This window comes from Ranitomeya variabilis, chromosome 1, assembly GCF_051348905.1.
Source record: "Ranitomeya variabilis isolate aRanVar5 chromosome 1, aRanVar5.hap1, whole genome shotgun sequence".
Lineage (NCBI taxonomy): Eukaryota > Metazoa > Chordata > Amphibia > Anura > Dendrobatidae > Ranitomeya > Ranitomeya variabilis.
Genome location: NC_135232.1, coordinates 830,528,955 through 830,543,188, shown reverse-complemented (window position 1 = coordinate 830,543,188; position 14,234 = coordinate 830,528,955).

Sequence of the window (14,234 nt, the reverse complement as noted above, 5' to 3'; positions counted from 1 at the left end):
CTGGAGATAGATCTAGGTTCCTGAATTTTAAGAACAATTGCAAGTTGTTTCTTTCTTTGAAACCTCGTTCCTCTGGGGATTCTGTTCAGCAAGTTAAGATTATTATTTCTTTCTTGCGTGGCGATCCTCAAGATTGGGCTTTCGCATTGGCTCCAGGGGATCCTGCATTGCTCAGTGTGGATGCGTTTTTTCTGGCCCTTGGATTGCTCTATGAGGAACCTAATCTTGAGAACCAGGCTGAAAAAGCGTTGTTGGCCCTCTCTCGGGCAAGACGATGCAGAGGTGTACTGCCAGAAATTTCAGAAATGGTCGGTGCTTACTCAATGGAATGAGTGTGCCCTGGCTGCAAATTTCAGAAAAGGTCTTTCTGAAGCCATTAAGAATGTCATGGTGGGGTTCCCTACGGCTGCAGGTCTGAATGAGTCAATGACTCTGGCCATTCAGATTGATCGGCGTTTGCGGGAGCGCAAACCTGCGCACCATTTGGCAGTGTCTTCTGAACAGACACCTGAGTCTATGCAATGTGATAGAATTCTGACCAGAAGTGAACGGCAAAATTATAGACGGCAAAATGGGTTGTGCTTTTACTGTGGTGACTCAGCTCGTGTTATCTCAGCATGCTCTAAGCGCACAAAAAAGATTGATAAATCTGTCGCCATCGGTACTTTACAGCCTAAGTTTATTTTGTCTGTTACCCTGATTTGTTCCCTGTCATCTTACCCGGTTATGGCTTTTGTGGATTCAGGTGCTGCCCTGAGTCTGATGGATTTGTCATTTGCCAGGCGCTGTGGTTTTGTTTTGGAGCCTTTAAAATTCCCTATTCCACTAAGGGGAATTGATGCTACACCATTGGCTACGAATAAACCTCAGTACTGGACACAAGTGACCATGTGCATGACTCCTGTTCATCAGGAGGTGATTCGCTTTCTTGTATTGCATAATTTGCATGATGTTGTCGTGTTGGGCCTGCCATGGTTGCAGACTCATAATCCAGTCCTGGATTGGAAAGCAATGTCTGTGTCAAGTTGGGGTTGTCAGGGAATTCATGGCGACGCTCCTGTGGTGTCAATTGCTTCATCCACTCCTTCTGAGGTCCCTGCGTTTTTGCAGATTACCAGGATGTATTTGATGAGCCCAAACTCAGTTCTCTACCTCCTCATAGGGATTGTGATTGTGCTATAAATTTGATTCCTGGTAGTAAGTTTCCTAAGGGACGACTTTTCAATTTGTCAGTGCCGGAGCATGCTGCTATGCGGAGTTATATAAAGGAGTCTTTGGAGAAAGGACTTATTCGCCCCTCCTCCTCCCCTCTTGGTGCGGGGTTCTTTTTTGTGGCTAAGAAGGATGGTTCCTTGAGACCTTGTATTGATTATCGCCTTCTAAACAAAATCACGGTCAAATTTCAGTATCCTTTGCCATTGTTATCTGATCTGTTTGCTCGCATTAAGGGGTCTAGTTGGTTCACCAAGATAGATCTTCGTGGTGTGTATAACCTTGTGCGTATTAAGCAGGGTGATGAATGGAAAACTGCATTTAATACGCCCGAAGGCCATTTTGAGTACTTGGTGATGCCTTTTGGACTTTCTAACGCTCCTTCTGTCTTTCAGTCCTTTATGCACGACATCTTCCGCGAATATCTGGATAAATTTATGATTGTGTATCTGGATGATATTCTGTTTTTTTCGGATGATTGGGAGTCCCATATTAAGCAGGTCAGGATGGTGTTTCAGGTCCTGCGTGCCAATGCTTTATTTGTGAAAGGCTCAAAATGTCTTTTTGGAGTCCAGAAGGTCTCTTTTTTGGGTTTAATTTTTTCTCCTTCTGCTATTGAGATGGACCCAGTCAAGGTTCAGGCTATTCATGACTGGACTCAGCCTACATCTGTTAAGAGTCTTCAGAAGTTCTTGGGTTTTGCAAATTTTTACCGTCGCTTCATCGCTAATTTTTCTGGTGTTGTTAAGCCATTGACGGATTTGACCAAGAAGGGTTCTGATGTTACTAATTGGTCTCCTGCAGCTGTGGAGGCCTTTCGGGAGCTGAAGCGCCGGTTTTCTTCGGCTCCGGTCTTATGTCAGCCAGACGTCTCCCTTCCTTTCCAGGTCGAGGTTGATGCTTCTGAGATTGGAGCGGGGGCTGTTTTGTCGCAGAGAAGCTCTGATGGCTCTGTGATGAAGCCATGTGCTTTCTTTTCAAGAAAGTTTTCGCTTGCCGAGCGGAATTATGATGTTGGTAATCGGGAGTTGTTGGCTATGAAGTGGGCATTTGAGGAGTGGCGACATTGGCTCGAGGGAGCTAAGCATCGTGTGGTGGTCTTGACTGATCACAAGAATTTGATTTATCTCGAGTCGGCCAAGCGGCTGAATCCTAGACAGGCTCGTTGGTCGTTGTTTTTCTCTCGTTTTGATTTCGTGGTCTCATACCTGCCTGGTTCGAAGAATGTGAAGGCTGATGCTCTTTCTAGGAGTTTTGTGCCTGACTCTCCTGGTGATTCAGAGCCAGCTGGTATCCTCAGAGAAGGGGTGATTTTGTCTGCCATCTCCCCAGGTTTGCGACGAGTGCTGCAGGAGTTTCAGGTGGATAGACCTGACCGTTGTCCACCGGAGAGACTGTTTGTCCCGGATAGATGGACCAGCAGAGTTATTTCCGAGGTTCATTCTTCGGTGTTGGCAGGCCATCCTGGGATTTTTGGTACCAGAGATTTGGTGGCTAGGTCCTTCTGGTGGCCTTCCTTGTCGCGGGATGTGCGTTCCTTTGTGCAGTCTTGTGGAATTTGTGCTCGGGCTAAGCCTTGCTGTTCTCGTGCCAGTGGCTTGTTGTTGCCTTTGCCTGTCCCGAAGAGGCCTTGGATGCACATTTCCATGGATTTTATTTCAGATCTCCCTGTCTCTCAGAGAATGTCGGTCATTTGGGTGGTGTGTGATCGTTTTTCTAAAATGGTCCATTTGGTGCCCTTGCCTAAGTTGCTTTCCTCCTCCGAGTTGGTTCCTCTGTTTTTTCAAAATGTGGTTCGTTTGCACGGGATCCCTGAAAATATTGTTTCCGACAGAGGATCCCAGTTTGTGTCTAGATTTTGGCGGACCTTTTGTGCTAAGATGGGCATTAATTTGTCTTTTTCGTCGGCCTTCCATCCTCAGACGAATGGCCAAACTGAGCGCACTAATCAGACGTTGGAAACCTATTTAAGATGTTATGTTTCTGCTGATCAGGACGACTGGGTGACTTTTTTGCCATTGGCCGAGTTTGCCCTTAATAATCGGGCTAGTTCTGCTACTTTGGTTTCGCCTTTTTTTTGTAATTCAGGGTTTCATCCTCGTTTTTCCTCGGTCAGGTGGAGTCTTCTGACTGTCCTGGAGTGGATGTTGTGGTGGATAGGTTGCATCAGATTTGGAATCATGTGGTGGACAATTTGAAGCTGTCACAAGAGAAGGCTCAACGCTTTGCCAACCGCCGTCGCTGTGTGGGTCCCCGACTTCGCGTTGGGGATTTGGTGTGGTTGTCTTCTCGCTTTGTTCCTATGAAGGTCTCCTCTCCTAAGTTTAAGCCTCGGTTTATCGGTCCTTATAAGATTTTGGAAGTCCTTAACCCTGTGTCATTTCGTTTGGACCTCCCGGCATCGTTTGCTATTCATAATGTGTTCCATCGGTTGTTGTTGGGGAGGTATGTGGTGCCTGTGGTTCCTTCGGTTGAGCCTCCTGCCCCTGTGCTGGTTGAGGGAGAATTGGAATACGTGGTGGAGAAGATCTTGGATTCTCGTATTTCTAGACGGAGGCTTCAGTATTTGGTTAAGTGGAAAGGCTATGGTCAGGAGGATAATTCCTGGGTTGTCGCCTCTGATGTTCATGCGGCCGATTTGGTTCGTGCCTTCCATGTGGCTCACCCTGATCGCCCTGGGGGTTTTGATGAGGGTTCGGTGACCCCTCCTCAAGGGGGGGGGGGGTACTGTTGTGAACTCCGTTTTCAGGCTCCCTCTTGTGGTCACAGATGGTATTGTGTGACTTTGGTTTTTTGGCTCCCCCTGGTGGTTTGGTTTATTATCCTGCGGGTCTGCTGGATCAGCTGCCTCGTTATTCACCAGGGAGGCTCCTATTTAGCTCTGCTTCACGTCCACTTGTTGCCGGCTGTCAATGTATTCAGTGCTATTCTGATTACTCCTGATTATCTCGTTTTCTGCCTCTTCAGGATAAGCTAAGTTCTGTTTGAATATTTTTTGCTCATCTGCCTGCAATATGATTTCTGTGTATGATGAGTCTAGTCCAGCTTGCTAACATGTGATTTCTTTTTGCTGGTAAGCTCTGGGGTACGGAGTTGCTTCCCCCGCACCGTTAGTTGGTGCGGGGGCTCGAGCAATCTCTGCGTGGATATTTTGAATAGGGTTTTTTATTGACCGCACAGTTTCCTTCCTATTTTCTGCTATCTAGTATTAGCGGGCCTCATTTGCTAAATCTGATTTCATCTCAGCATTTGTGCTTTCCCCTTAACTCACCGTTAATATTTGTGGGGGGCTATTCTATATCTTTGGGGTCTTCCACTGAGGCAAGTGAGGACTTACTTTCCCTCCAGGAATAGTCAGTTTCTCAGGCCGTGACGAGACGTCTAGGATTTTTTAGGTAACGTTCCACGGCTGCCTATAGTTGTTTGCGGATAGGATCAGGTTGCGGTCAATCTAGTTACCACTTCCCCAGAGCTAGTAGTCTGTTCAGTTACTTAGCTAGTCCAACCTGTGATCCTTGCCACTAGGATCATAACACTTGTCCCCTTCTGCTTGTCCCTTGTCCCCGTGTATCCCCTTGTGTCAGTCTCCATTTCCCAATAGTCCCCTTGTATCAGTCTCCCTTGCACACTAGTCCCCTTGTGTCAGTCTCCCTTGTCCCCTTGTGTCAGTCTCCCTTGCCCACTAGTCCCCTTGTAACCTTCTCCCCTGCCTCCTAGCCCCCATGTGTCCCCTTGTGCCTGTCTTCCTTGCTCCCTAGCCCCCCTATGTTACCCTTGTGCCTGTCTCCCCTAGCCCCCTTGTGCCCTCTCCCCTGCCCCCTCGTCACCATTTGCTCGTGTCTTTCTCTCTGCCCCTGTATGGAGGGGCTGCATTGTACTATGAGGGGGGCTGCATTGTATTCTATGGGGGTTACATTGAATTGTATGGCAGGGCTGCAGTATAATCTGTGGGGTGGCTGCATTATACTCTGTGGGGTGGCTGCATTATACTCTGGGGTGGCCAATTATACTATGTGTGGGCTGCATTATACTGAATCGAGGACTATGGGGAATATATTATACTATATGAAGAACTATGGGGTGCATTATACTGTGGGAAGTGAATTGTGCGACATGGATGACGATGGCGGTGCATTATACTATATGGAGCACTATGAGGAGTGTATTATACTATATGGAGGACTGAGCAGTGTATTTTAATATATGGAGGACTATGTGGAGTGTATAATACAAAATGGATGACTGAGGAGTGTATTATACTGTATGGAGGACTATGAGGGGTGCATTATACTATATGGAGCACTATGAGCAGTGTATTATACTATATGGAGGACTGAGGAGTGTATTATACTATATGGAGGACTGAGCAGTGTAGTATACTATATGGAGGACTGAGCAGTGTATTATACTATATGGAGCACTATGAGGAGTGTATTATGCTATATGGAGCACTATGAGGAGTGTATTTTAATATATGGAGGACTATGAGGAGTGTATTATACTATATGGAGGACTGAGGAGTGTACAATACTATATGGAGGACTATGGGGAGTGTATTATACTATAAGGAGGACTATGGGGAGTGTATTATACTATAAGGAGGACTATGGGTGTGAAATTTCATAGATTAGAAATAAATACTAAAAATGTCCTGTTACAGGTGTACGAATTTGGTTGTTCAAAAATTGACTATTGTCAAATATTCTGTAGAATTTGGTTTGTGTGAAATGTCACTGGTTAAAAATAAATGCAAAAAATAGCCTACTACAGGTGTACACTCGGTACTTTGTCCCCAGCCGCCACTATTTCTCAGTGTGGCGTCCTTGCCTTGTACCAGCACGTGTCCAGGATCATCACCCGTGCCCTTACCAATGCGGTTACTGTGATTGTCCAGTTAATTACCGACACATGGACAATAACTTGTAGCCGAAGACGATACATTCCCCTGATGGCACACTAGGTAAACAAGCCATATCCTGGCATGGAACATGTGCTACTGATGCAAAGGATTGCTGTCCCTTCTTGTATCAGGGTTTCCTCTATCTCCTACACCAGTTCTGGCACCCCCTCCTGCTCATCCATCTCCGATGTCTTATCTCAGAGCACGTCGTCCACATCAGCCGTAAGCTGGAAGCTCTGTAGCATTGCCTTAACAAAGCAGCAACAGGCTCTACTGAAGCTAATTTGTCTAGGAGACAAACTGCACACCACCACAGAGTTATCGAAAGGAATAACAGACAAGACAGATCTGTGGCTCTTGCCACTGAACTTACATCCAGGCATGGTTGTGTGTGATAATGGCTGATGGTGGCAGCTGTGAAGCTTGGCAAGCTCACACATGTACAATGCTTGGCCCACGTGTTCAACTTGGTAGTTCAGTGGTTTCTGAAAAACTACCCAGATTTGCCAGAGCTTCTGGTCAAGTTACACCATGTCAGCACCCATTTCCACAAGTCAGCTTCAGTGCTGCAGCAGTGCATGCAAGTGCCAGTTCACTGACTGGTATGCAACGTGACTATGCGCTGGAACTCCACACTGCACATGCTGGCAAGGCTTTGTGAGCAGCAGAGACTAGTTGTTAAATACCAGATCCAACACCCAGTCGATTTACTGGTCAGCTTCCACACACAACAACTGAAGAATGGGCATGTCTGACATTTGTGCAGTTCTCCAAGATTTTGAGGACTCCACAAAGATGGAGAACGGCAATGACACCATAATCAGCACAACAATCCGCTTTTGTGCCTACTTAAACAGTCGCAGCTGACTTTTAAACATGAAGCTTTGCATGCGGACTAGGTGGACATGGAGGAAGACGAGGAAGACATGAGACAGTGGGATACTGCCAAGCCTTTTCTCATCTGTACAGCGCAGATTGGGTAACAATGAGGAGGTGGAGGCTGAGGAGGGGAAACAGGATCTGGTTGCTAGCACAACAGCGGCTAGTACCCACACAAGCTTCGTCCTGTCTCTCCTACATGGAAGGACATAGTTGTCCAGTCAAGAAGGCTTGCAAATATTTGAAGATTTTTTGCATTATCATATTCTTTGCTGTGCAAAATAGGTAGTATATTGCCATCTAGTGGTGTGTACTAATAGCACAGCCTACTAATAAAAGAGAATCCCCTTTTACAATACCTTGATTCACTGAAATCTTTTTTTCTTTTTTTACTCTTTAACACATAATTGTATGCGCCGAAGATTGTTTCAAATATGGACATGCTAGATATTTTCAGAATGCACCCTTAAAACAAGAGTGTACCACAGCATAAAGGGCAAGAAAGACATATCAGACGTCAAAAATACTCAAATTTCTTATTTACATATAAAGTGCAAAATACAAACATAGATGCCTTCACAGCTCCATATACCATGTAATTCCCACATGCATCACATTAATCACATCAATATTGGGCACAATTACTGCAATTGCTTTGTGCTAGTCAGCCACGTTCTGAGTCCCCATCTTCTTTTCACACACACGCATGCACATACACACACACTGTAACCAGCCTATGTAGGAACGTTAACAGAATGAACCTACATAGGCTGTAACCAAACAGCAACTGTTAATTTTTACTAAAAGATGAAAACAAATATTGCATGGGTTAAGGGCTGATGTTAATATTCTGGGAAGGAGCCAATAGCCATAAAAATTCCCAGACTATTAATATTGGCTCACAGCTGTTTGCTTAGCCTTTACTGGCTAGTTTACAGGGGGACCCCAGAAAAAAAAAATGATATAGGGTCCCCTTATAAAATCTAACTTGTAAAGACTAGACAGACAGCTGAGGGCTGATATTAATAGACTAGGAAGGGTCCATGCATATTGTCTCCCTCCCATACTAAAAACATCAGCTCTCAGCCGCCCCAGAAAAGGGGCACCTATAAGATGTGCCAAATCTGTCACTTAGTCTCACTCTTCCCACTTGCCCTGTAGCTGTGGCAAGTGGGGTAATGGTTGGGGGGGTTGATATCACCTTTGTATTGTCAGGTGACATCAAGCCCAGAGGTTAGTAATGGAGAGGCATCAATAAGACACCCCCATTACTAACCCCATAGTCATATTGTATAAAAGCACACACCAAGAATATAGTCTTATATATAGTAATTTAACTGAAAGAAAGACACAGACTCCTTTACTAAATCTTAATTAAACAATACTTACCATCTCGCCTATTTCACCGATGCCATTGTCTCCTGCAAGAGAATTAAAGGTTAGTAATGGAGAGGTGAATATAAGACTCCCCCATTACTAACCACATAGTAATATTATAAAAATACACAGACACACAGAATTAAGTCTTTTAATTGAAATAATGACACCGACTCCTTTATTGAATCTAAATTAAACCATACTCACCGAACGCCTAAGACAGACACCAATGTCTCCTGCAACAAAAATAAAATAATAAACTACAATATTCCTTACCTGTCCGCCAAAAAGATAAAAATTCATAATGTCCCACGACGAGCTTGATGACTTTGAGAGCAGTCACTAATGTGACTGAGGGGTCAGGGCCGGCATCAGCACCCGGCGTACCCGGGCAAGTGCCGGGGCCCTGGCGAGACGGGGGGGCCCACTCACGCTGTCTGGGATCAGGGCCGCCATCAGGGCATTACTGCCCTGACTGGCGTATGGGGCCCGATGAGTAGAGAGGGCCCGCATCGGGCCCCCTCTGCTCATCGGGCCCCAGCGGCAGGATTCAGTTAAACACTACAGTTAAAAGCTGAAGAAGGAACCCAGCATCCGAAAGTTGTTTGGTCCTCATCGCATCCTGTACATGCTGTGGTGTGGTCACATGGGCATCATGTGCCGTCTGAGGTCACGCAGGTCCTACACTTGCTCTCAGGACCCTGCACTTACACACCGTGACCGGCTTACTGCGGACCACTGGAGCGAGGCACACGGAGTAGCTCTCACCAGCGGGACAGCGCTCCCATCCATCAGTCTTATCTAGACTGCAACATCTTCTTACTTTGTCAGGAATACAATTTACAGAACACAGAGGGGATTTTGCCACAAAGACAGAAAGGTACTGCCCCTCCTCCAACTTTTTATTGACTTGCTAATAGTGGTTAGAGATAACCCTGACCTCTTCTTTGTTGTATACAGCTATCTATTTTTTGAAGTCTGCACCAGTGCTCTTTAGAAGTGGATCTCTCATGCTAATTGCACCATCTATGGGACACTAAAGGTACCTTCACTCTAAACGATATCGCTAGTGATCCGTGACGTTGCAGCGTCCTGGCTAGCGATATCGTTTAGTTTGACACGCAGCAGCGATCAGGATCCTGCTGTGATATCGCTGGTCGTTGAACAAAGTTCAGAACTTTATTTGGTCGTCAGACCGGCGTGTATCGTCGTGTTTGACACCAAAAGCAACGATACCAGCGATGTTTTACACTGGTAACCAGGGTAAATATCGGGTTACTAAGCGCAGGGCCGCGCTTAGTAACCCGATGTTTACCCTGGTTACCAGTGTAAAATGTAAAAAAACAAACAGTGCATGCTCACCTTCGCATCCCCCGGCGTCCGCTTCCCACACTGACTGAGCGCCGTAAAGTGAAAGTGAATAGAGACACAAGGGGCAAGAATCCTTTATATATACACTGATGCAATGCAAGGCTTGCGCATCGCTCTCGCATAATTGGCATATAAGGGGTTGACTTATATAAAGCCCGTCTGCTGTATCTGGTATTGTAGAATTTACTGCTCTCTCCTATGGTGGACTACACTTTTCTCATACCCCAAGATCAGACAACAGAGCAGGTGGAGGCGTTGGGCTGCTCCTTTCACCCAAATGTACCTTCCAAGTTATTCCCCAAGTACCCTCACTTGTATTCCCTTTCTTTGAGGTCCATGCTGTCAGACTCTACGTCCCCTTCTCCATGCGAGTGGCGGTGGTGTATCGTCCTCCTGGCCCCTCTCATCAGTTCCTGGATCACTTTGCCACCTGGTTTCCACACTTTCTCTCCTGTGACACTCCCACCCTTATCATGGGTGATTTCAACATCCCCATTGCTTCTCCCCTTTCCCTGTCTGCTTCTAACCTTTTATCTCTAACCTCCTCTTTCGGCCTCTCGCAGCATACTAACTCTCCAACGCATGAAGATGGAAACTCCCTTGACTTGGTCTTCTCCTGGCTTTGCTCAGTGGATGATTTCACAAACTCCCCTCTCCCGCTCTCTGACCACAACCTTCTTTCATTCTCTATCAAGAACTGCCATCCCGCTCAGGTCACCCCCACTTTCCACACTTATAGAAACATACAGGCCATTAACACCCAGAAACTTATGAAGAACTTGCAGTCCTCATTGGCCCCAATCTCCTCCATCTCATGTCCTGATTCTGCTCTGAACCATTACAATGAAACCCTGCAAAGTGCCCTGGATGAAGCTGCTCCTCCCATACATAGAGAAACTCGACACAGACGGCGACAACCGTGGCACACGCTGCAAACAAGCTTCCTGCAGCGATGCTCCAGGTGCGCCGAACGTCTGTGGGGAAAATCTAATCTACCTGAAGATTTCATCCATTATAAGTTCATGCTAAAAACATACAACTCTGCCCTTCACCTCTCCAAACAAACCTATTTCAACACCCTCATCACCTCACTGTCCAATAACCCTAAACATCTCTTCGACACTTTCCAGTCCCTACTCAACCCAAGAGAGCAGGCCCCAACCACAGATCTCCGCGCTGAAGATCTGGCCAATTACTTCAAAGAAAAAATTGACCACATTCGCCAGGAAATCTTCTCCCAATCTCTTCATACCAGGCACTGTCCTCCCTCCCCCACTGCATCTAGTTCACTCTCTGACTTTGAACCAGTTACTGAAGAAGAAGTAAGCAGGCTCCTTGCATCTTCTCGCCCGACCACTTGCACCAGTGACCCCATTCCGTCACATATCCTCCAGTCCCTTTCCCCGGCTGTCACCTTTCACATAACAAAAATATTCAACCTTTCCCTCACTTCCGGTATTTTTCCCTCCTCATTTAAGCATGCCATCATACATCCATTACTTAAAAAACCCTCCCTCGACCAAAACTGTGCCGCTAATTATAGACCTGTCTCTAATCTTCCCTTCATCTCTAAACTCCTGGAAAGCCTGGTCCACTCCCGTCTTACCCGCTATCTCTCAGATAACTCTCTTCTCGACCCTCTTCAATCTGGCTTCCGCTCTTTACACTCTACTGAAACTGCCCTCACTAAAGTCTCTAATGACCTACTAACAGCTAAATCTAATGGTCACTACTCCATGCTAATTCTATTGGATCTTTCCGCAGCATTTGACACTGTGGATCATCAGCTCCTCCTCACTATGCTCCGCTCCATCGGCATCAAGGACACCGTTCTCTCTTGGTTCTCCTCCTATCTCTCTGACCGATCCTTCACTGTATGTTTTGCTGGTTCCTCCTCCTCTCACCTTCCCCTTACTGTTGGGGTTCCTCAAGGATCAGTCCTAGGCCCCCTCCTCTTCTCTTTGTATACTGCCCCTATTGGACAAACAATCAGTAGATTTGGTTTCCAGTACCATCTCTATGCTGACGACACCCAATTATACACCTCTTCTCCTGCTTTCACTCCGACCTTCTTAGAAAACACCAGTGATTGTCTTACCGCTGTCTCTAACATCATGTCCTCCCTCTATCTGAAACTGAACCTGTCAAAAACTGAACTCGTGTTCTCTCCCTCTACTAACCTACCTTTGCCTGACATTGCCATCTCCGTGTGTGGTTCCACCAATACTCCAAAGCAACATGCCCGCTGCCTTGGGGTTATCCTTGATTCCGAGCTTTCATTCACCCCCCACATCCGATCACTGGCTCGCTCTTCTTATTTGCATCTCAAAAACATTTCTAGAATTCACCCTTTTCTTACTTTCGACTCTGCAAAAACTCTTACTGTTTCTCTTATTCATTCCCGTCTGGACTATTGTAACTCTCTACTAATCGGCCTCCCTCTTACCAAACTCTCCCCGCTCCAATCTGTCCTGAATGCTGCTGCCAGGATCATATTCCTCACCAACCGTTACACCGATGCCTCTACCTTGTGCCAGTCATTACACTGGCTACCCATCCACTCCAGAATCCAGTACAAAACTACTCCCCTCATCCACAAAGCACTCCATGGCTCAGCACTACCCTACATCTCCTCTCTGGTCTCAGTCTACCACCCTACCCGTGCCCTCCGCTCCGCTAATGACCTCAGGTTAGCATCCTCAATAATCAGAACCTCCCACTCCCGTCTCCAAGACTTTACACGTGTTGCGCCGATTCTTTGGAATGCACTACCTAGGTTAATACGATTAATCCCCAATCCCCACAGTTTTAAGCGTGCCCTAAAAACGCATTTGTTCAGACTGGCCTACCGCCTCAACGCATTAACCTAACTATCCCTGTGTGGCCTATTAAAAATAGAAAAAAAAACAAAACACATAATCAGGTTCCTTGCATCGTGTTCTCATACACTTTATGCAGTTAATAGCACTCTGTGTCTGTACTGCTACATGCTTAGGCAGTTAACTGGTTCATGCAGCTTTACATGAACACCCGAGCCTTACACTATGGCTGGTCCAAATAACTAAAGCAATTGTTACCATCCACCTCTCGTGTCTCCCCTTTTCCTCATAGTTTGTAAGCTTGCGAGCAGGGCCCTCATTCCTCCTGGTATCTATTTTGAACTGTGATTTCTGTTATGCTGTAATGTCTATTGTCTGTACAAGTCCCCTCTATAAGTTGTAAAGCGCTGCGGAATATGTTGGCCCTATATAAATAAAAATTATTATTATTATTATTTACAATAGCTGTCACTCATGTAAGAAGTGAAATCTGGCATTGTAATATACAGTACCTATATTTCTCTGCTGTATCTGTGCATCATGAATCGTGGTATGTGTTAAAGGGGCCCACTGAGACTCTTTCGCCCGGGGCCCTCAAAAACCTGGAGCCGGCCCTGTGCGGGGTGACACTGACATCTGACATCGTGACCCCGCAGTGCTCTGATGATGGTAATGGTTTTTTGTTTTTTCTTTAACTTTAAGCACAAGCACCGGCTGACGAAAGACTACTTCTTCCATCTGTGGCTTCTGCTATCACTCTTATCAGCGACAGTATACGTAGCCTGATGAGAGGAGTAGTCTCTCATAAGCAGCGCCTGTTGACCTGCGGTAAGCATTTTACCGTGGGTCACTGCATCTCTGTGGGGTCACGTCGACATCTGTCAGTGTGACCCCGCAGTGCTCTGATTGTGGTAACTATCTACTGGCAGTAATGTTTCTGCTGATCATAACCACCACGCTGGTGTGTGACAGCGTGGGAAACACTAGCGGTTGTGCTATGAATGGAGTTCGGCTATATTAAGCGATTAAATCGGCAAATATTGCAAATTCAATGATCGTGATTCTAACCGAATATTGAAATATTCACTCATCTCTAGTTCTCAGGTCTCAGTATTCATATCCCAGTACGCTGCACCTGCCAGTGCTTATCTTGATGTGCCCCAGTCAATTGCACCTGCCAGTGTTCATGTTAGCGGCAGCTAGTCCCTCTGCACCTGCCAGTGTTCATCTGAATGGCAGCTGATCCTGCTGCACCTGTCAGTGCTCATCTCAATGTCAGGCAGTCCAGGTGCACTTGCCAGCGCTCATCTCTGTTACCCGGTCCCGTCTGCATCTGTGGAACCTGTCATCATTCTCCACCTGCCTGCATCTGTTGGACATTGCCTTGGGCCGCTACAGCTACCTAGGGGTCAGCTGCCATCTACCCAAAGTCAGTCCTGGAGTAGCACCTGGACCATCTCCCTTGTCTTTGCTTGGATCTCGGTGTCATACACTGCTGCGTATCCATGGTCTGATTGGCTGATTCCACATACTCCTGCACTGATTAGAAACACTACACCATCATATTAAACAGTGCAGGTTTTTGCTACCAGTATGTGTCATGCTGTGACAATCTTCGGTAAGCAAGGGAGGCCTCAAACTGGCCCTGGAACTGGGACCCTAACTTTCCCTGTCCC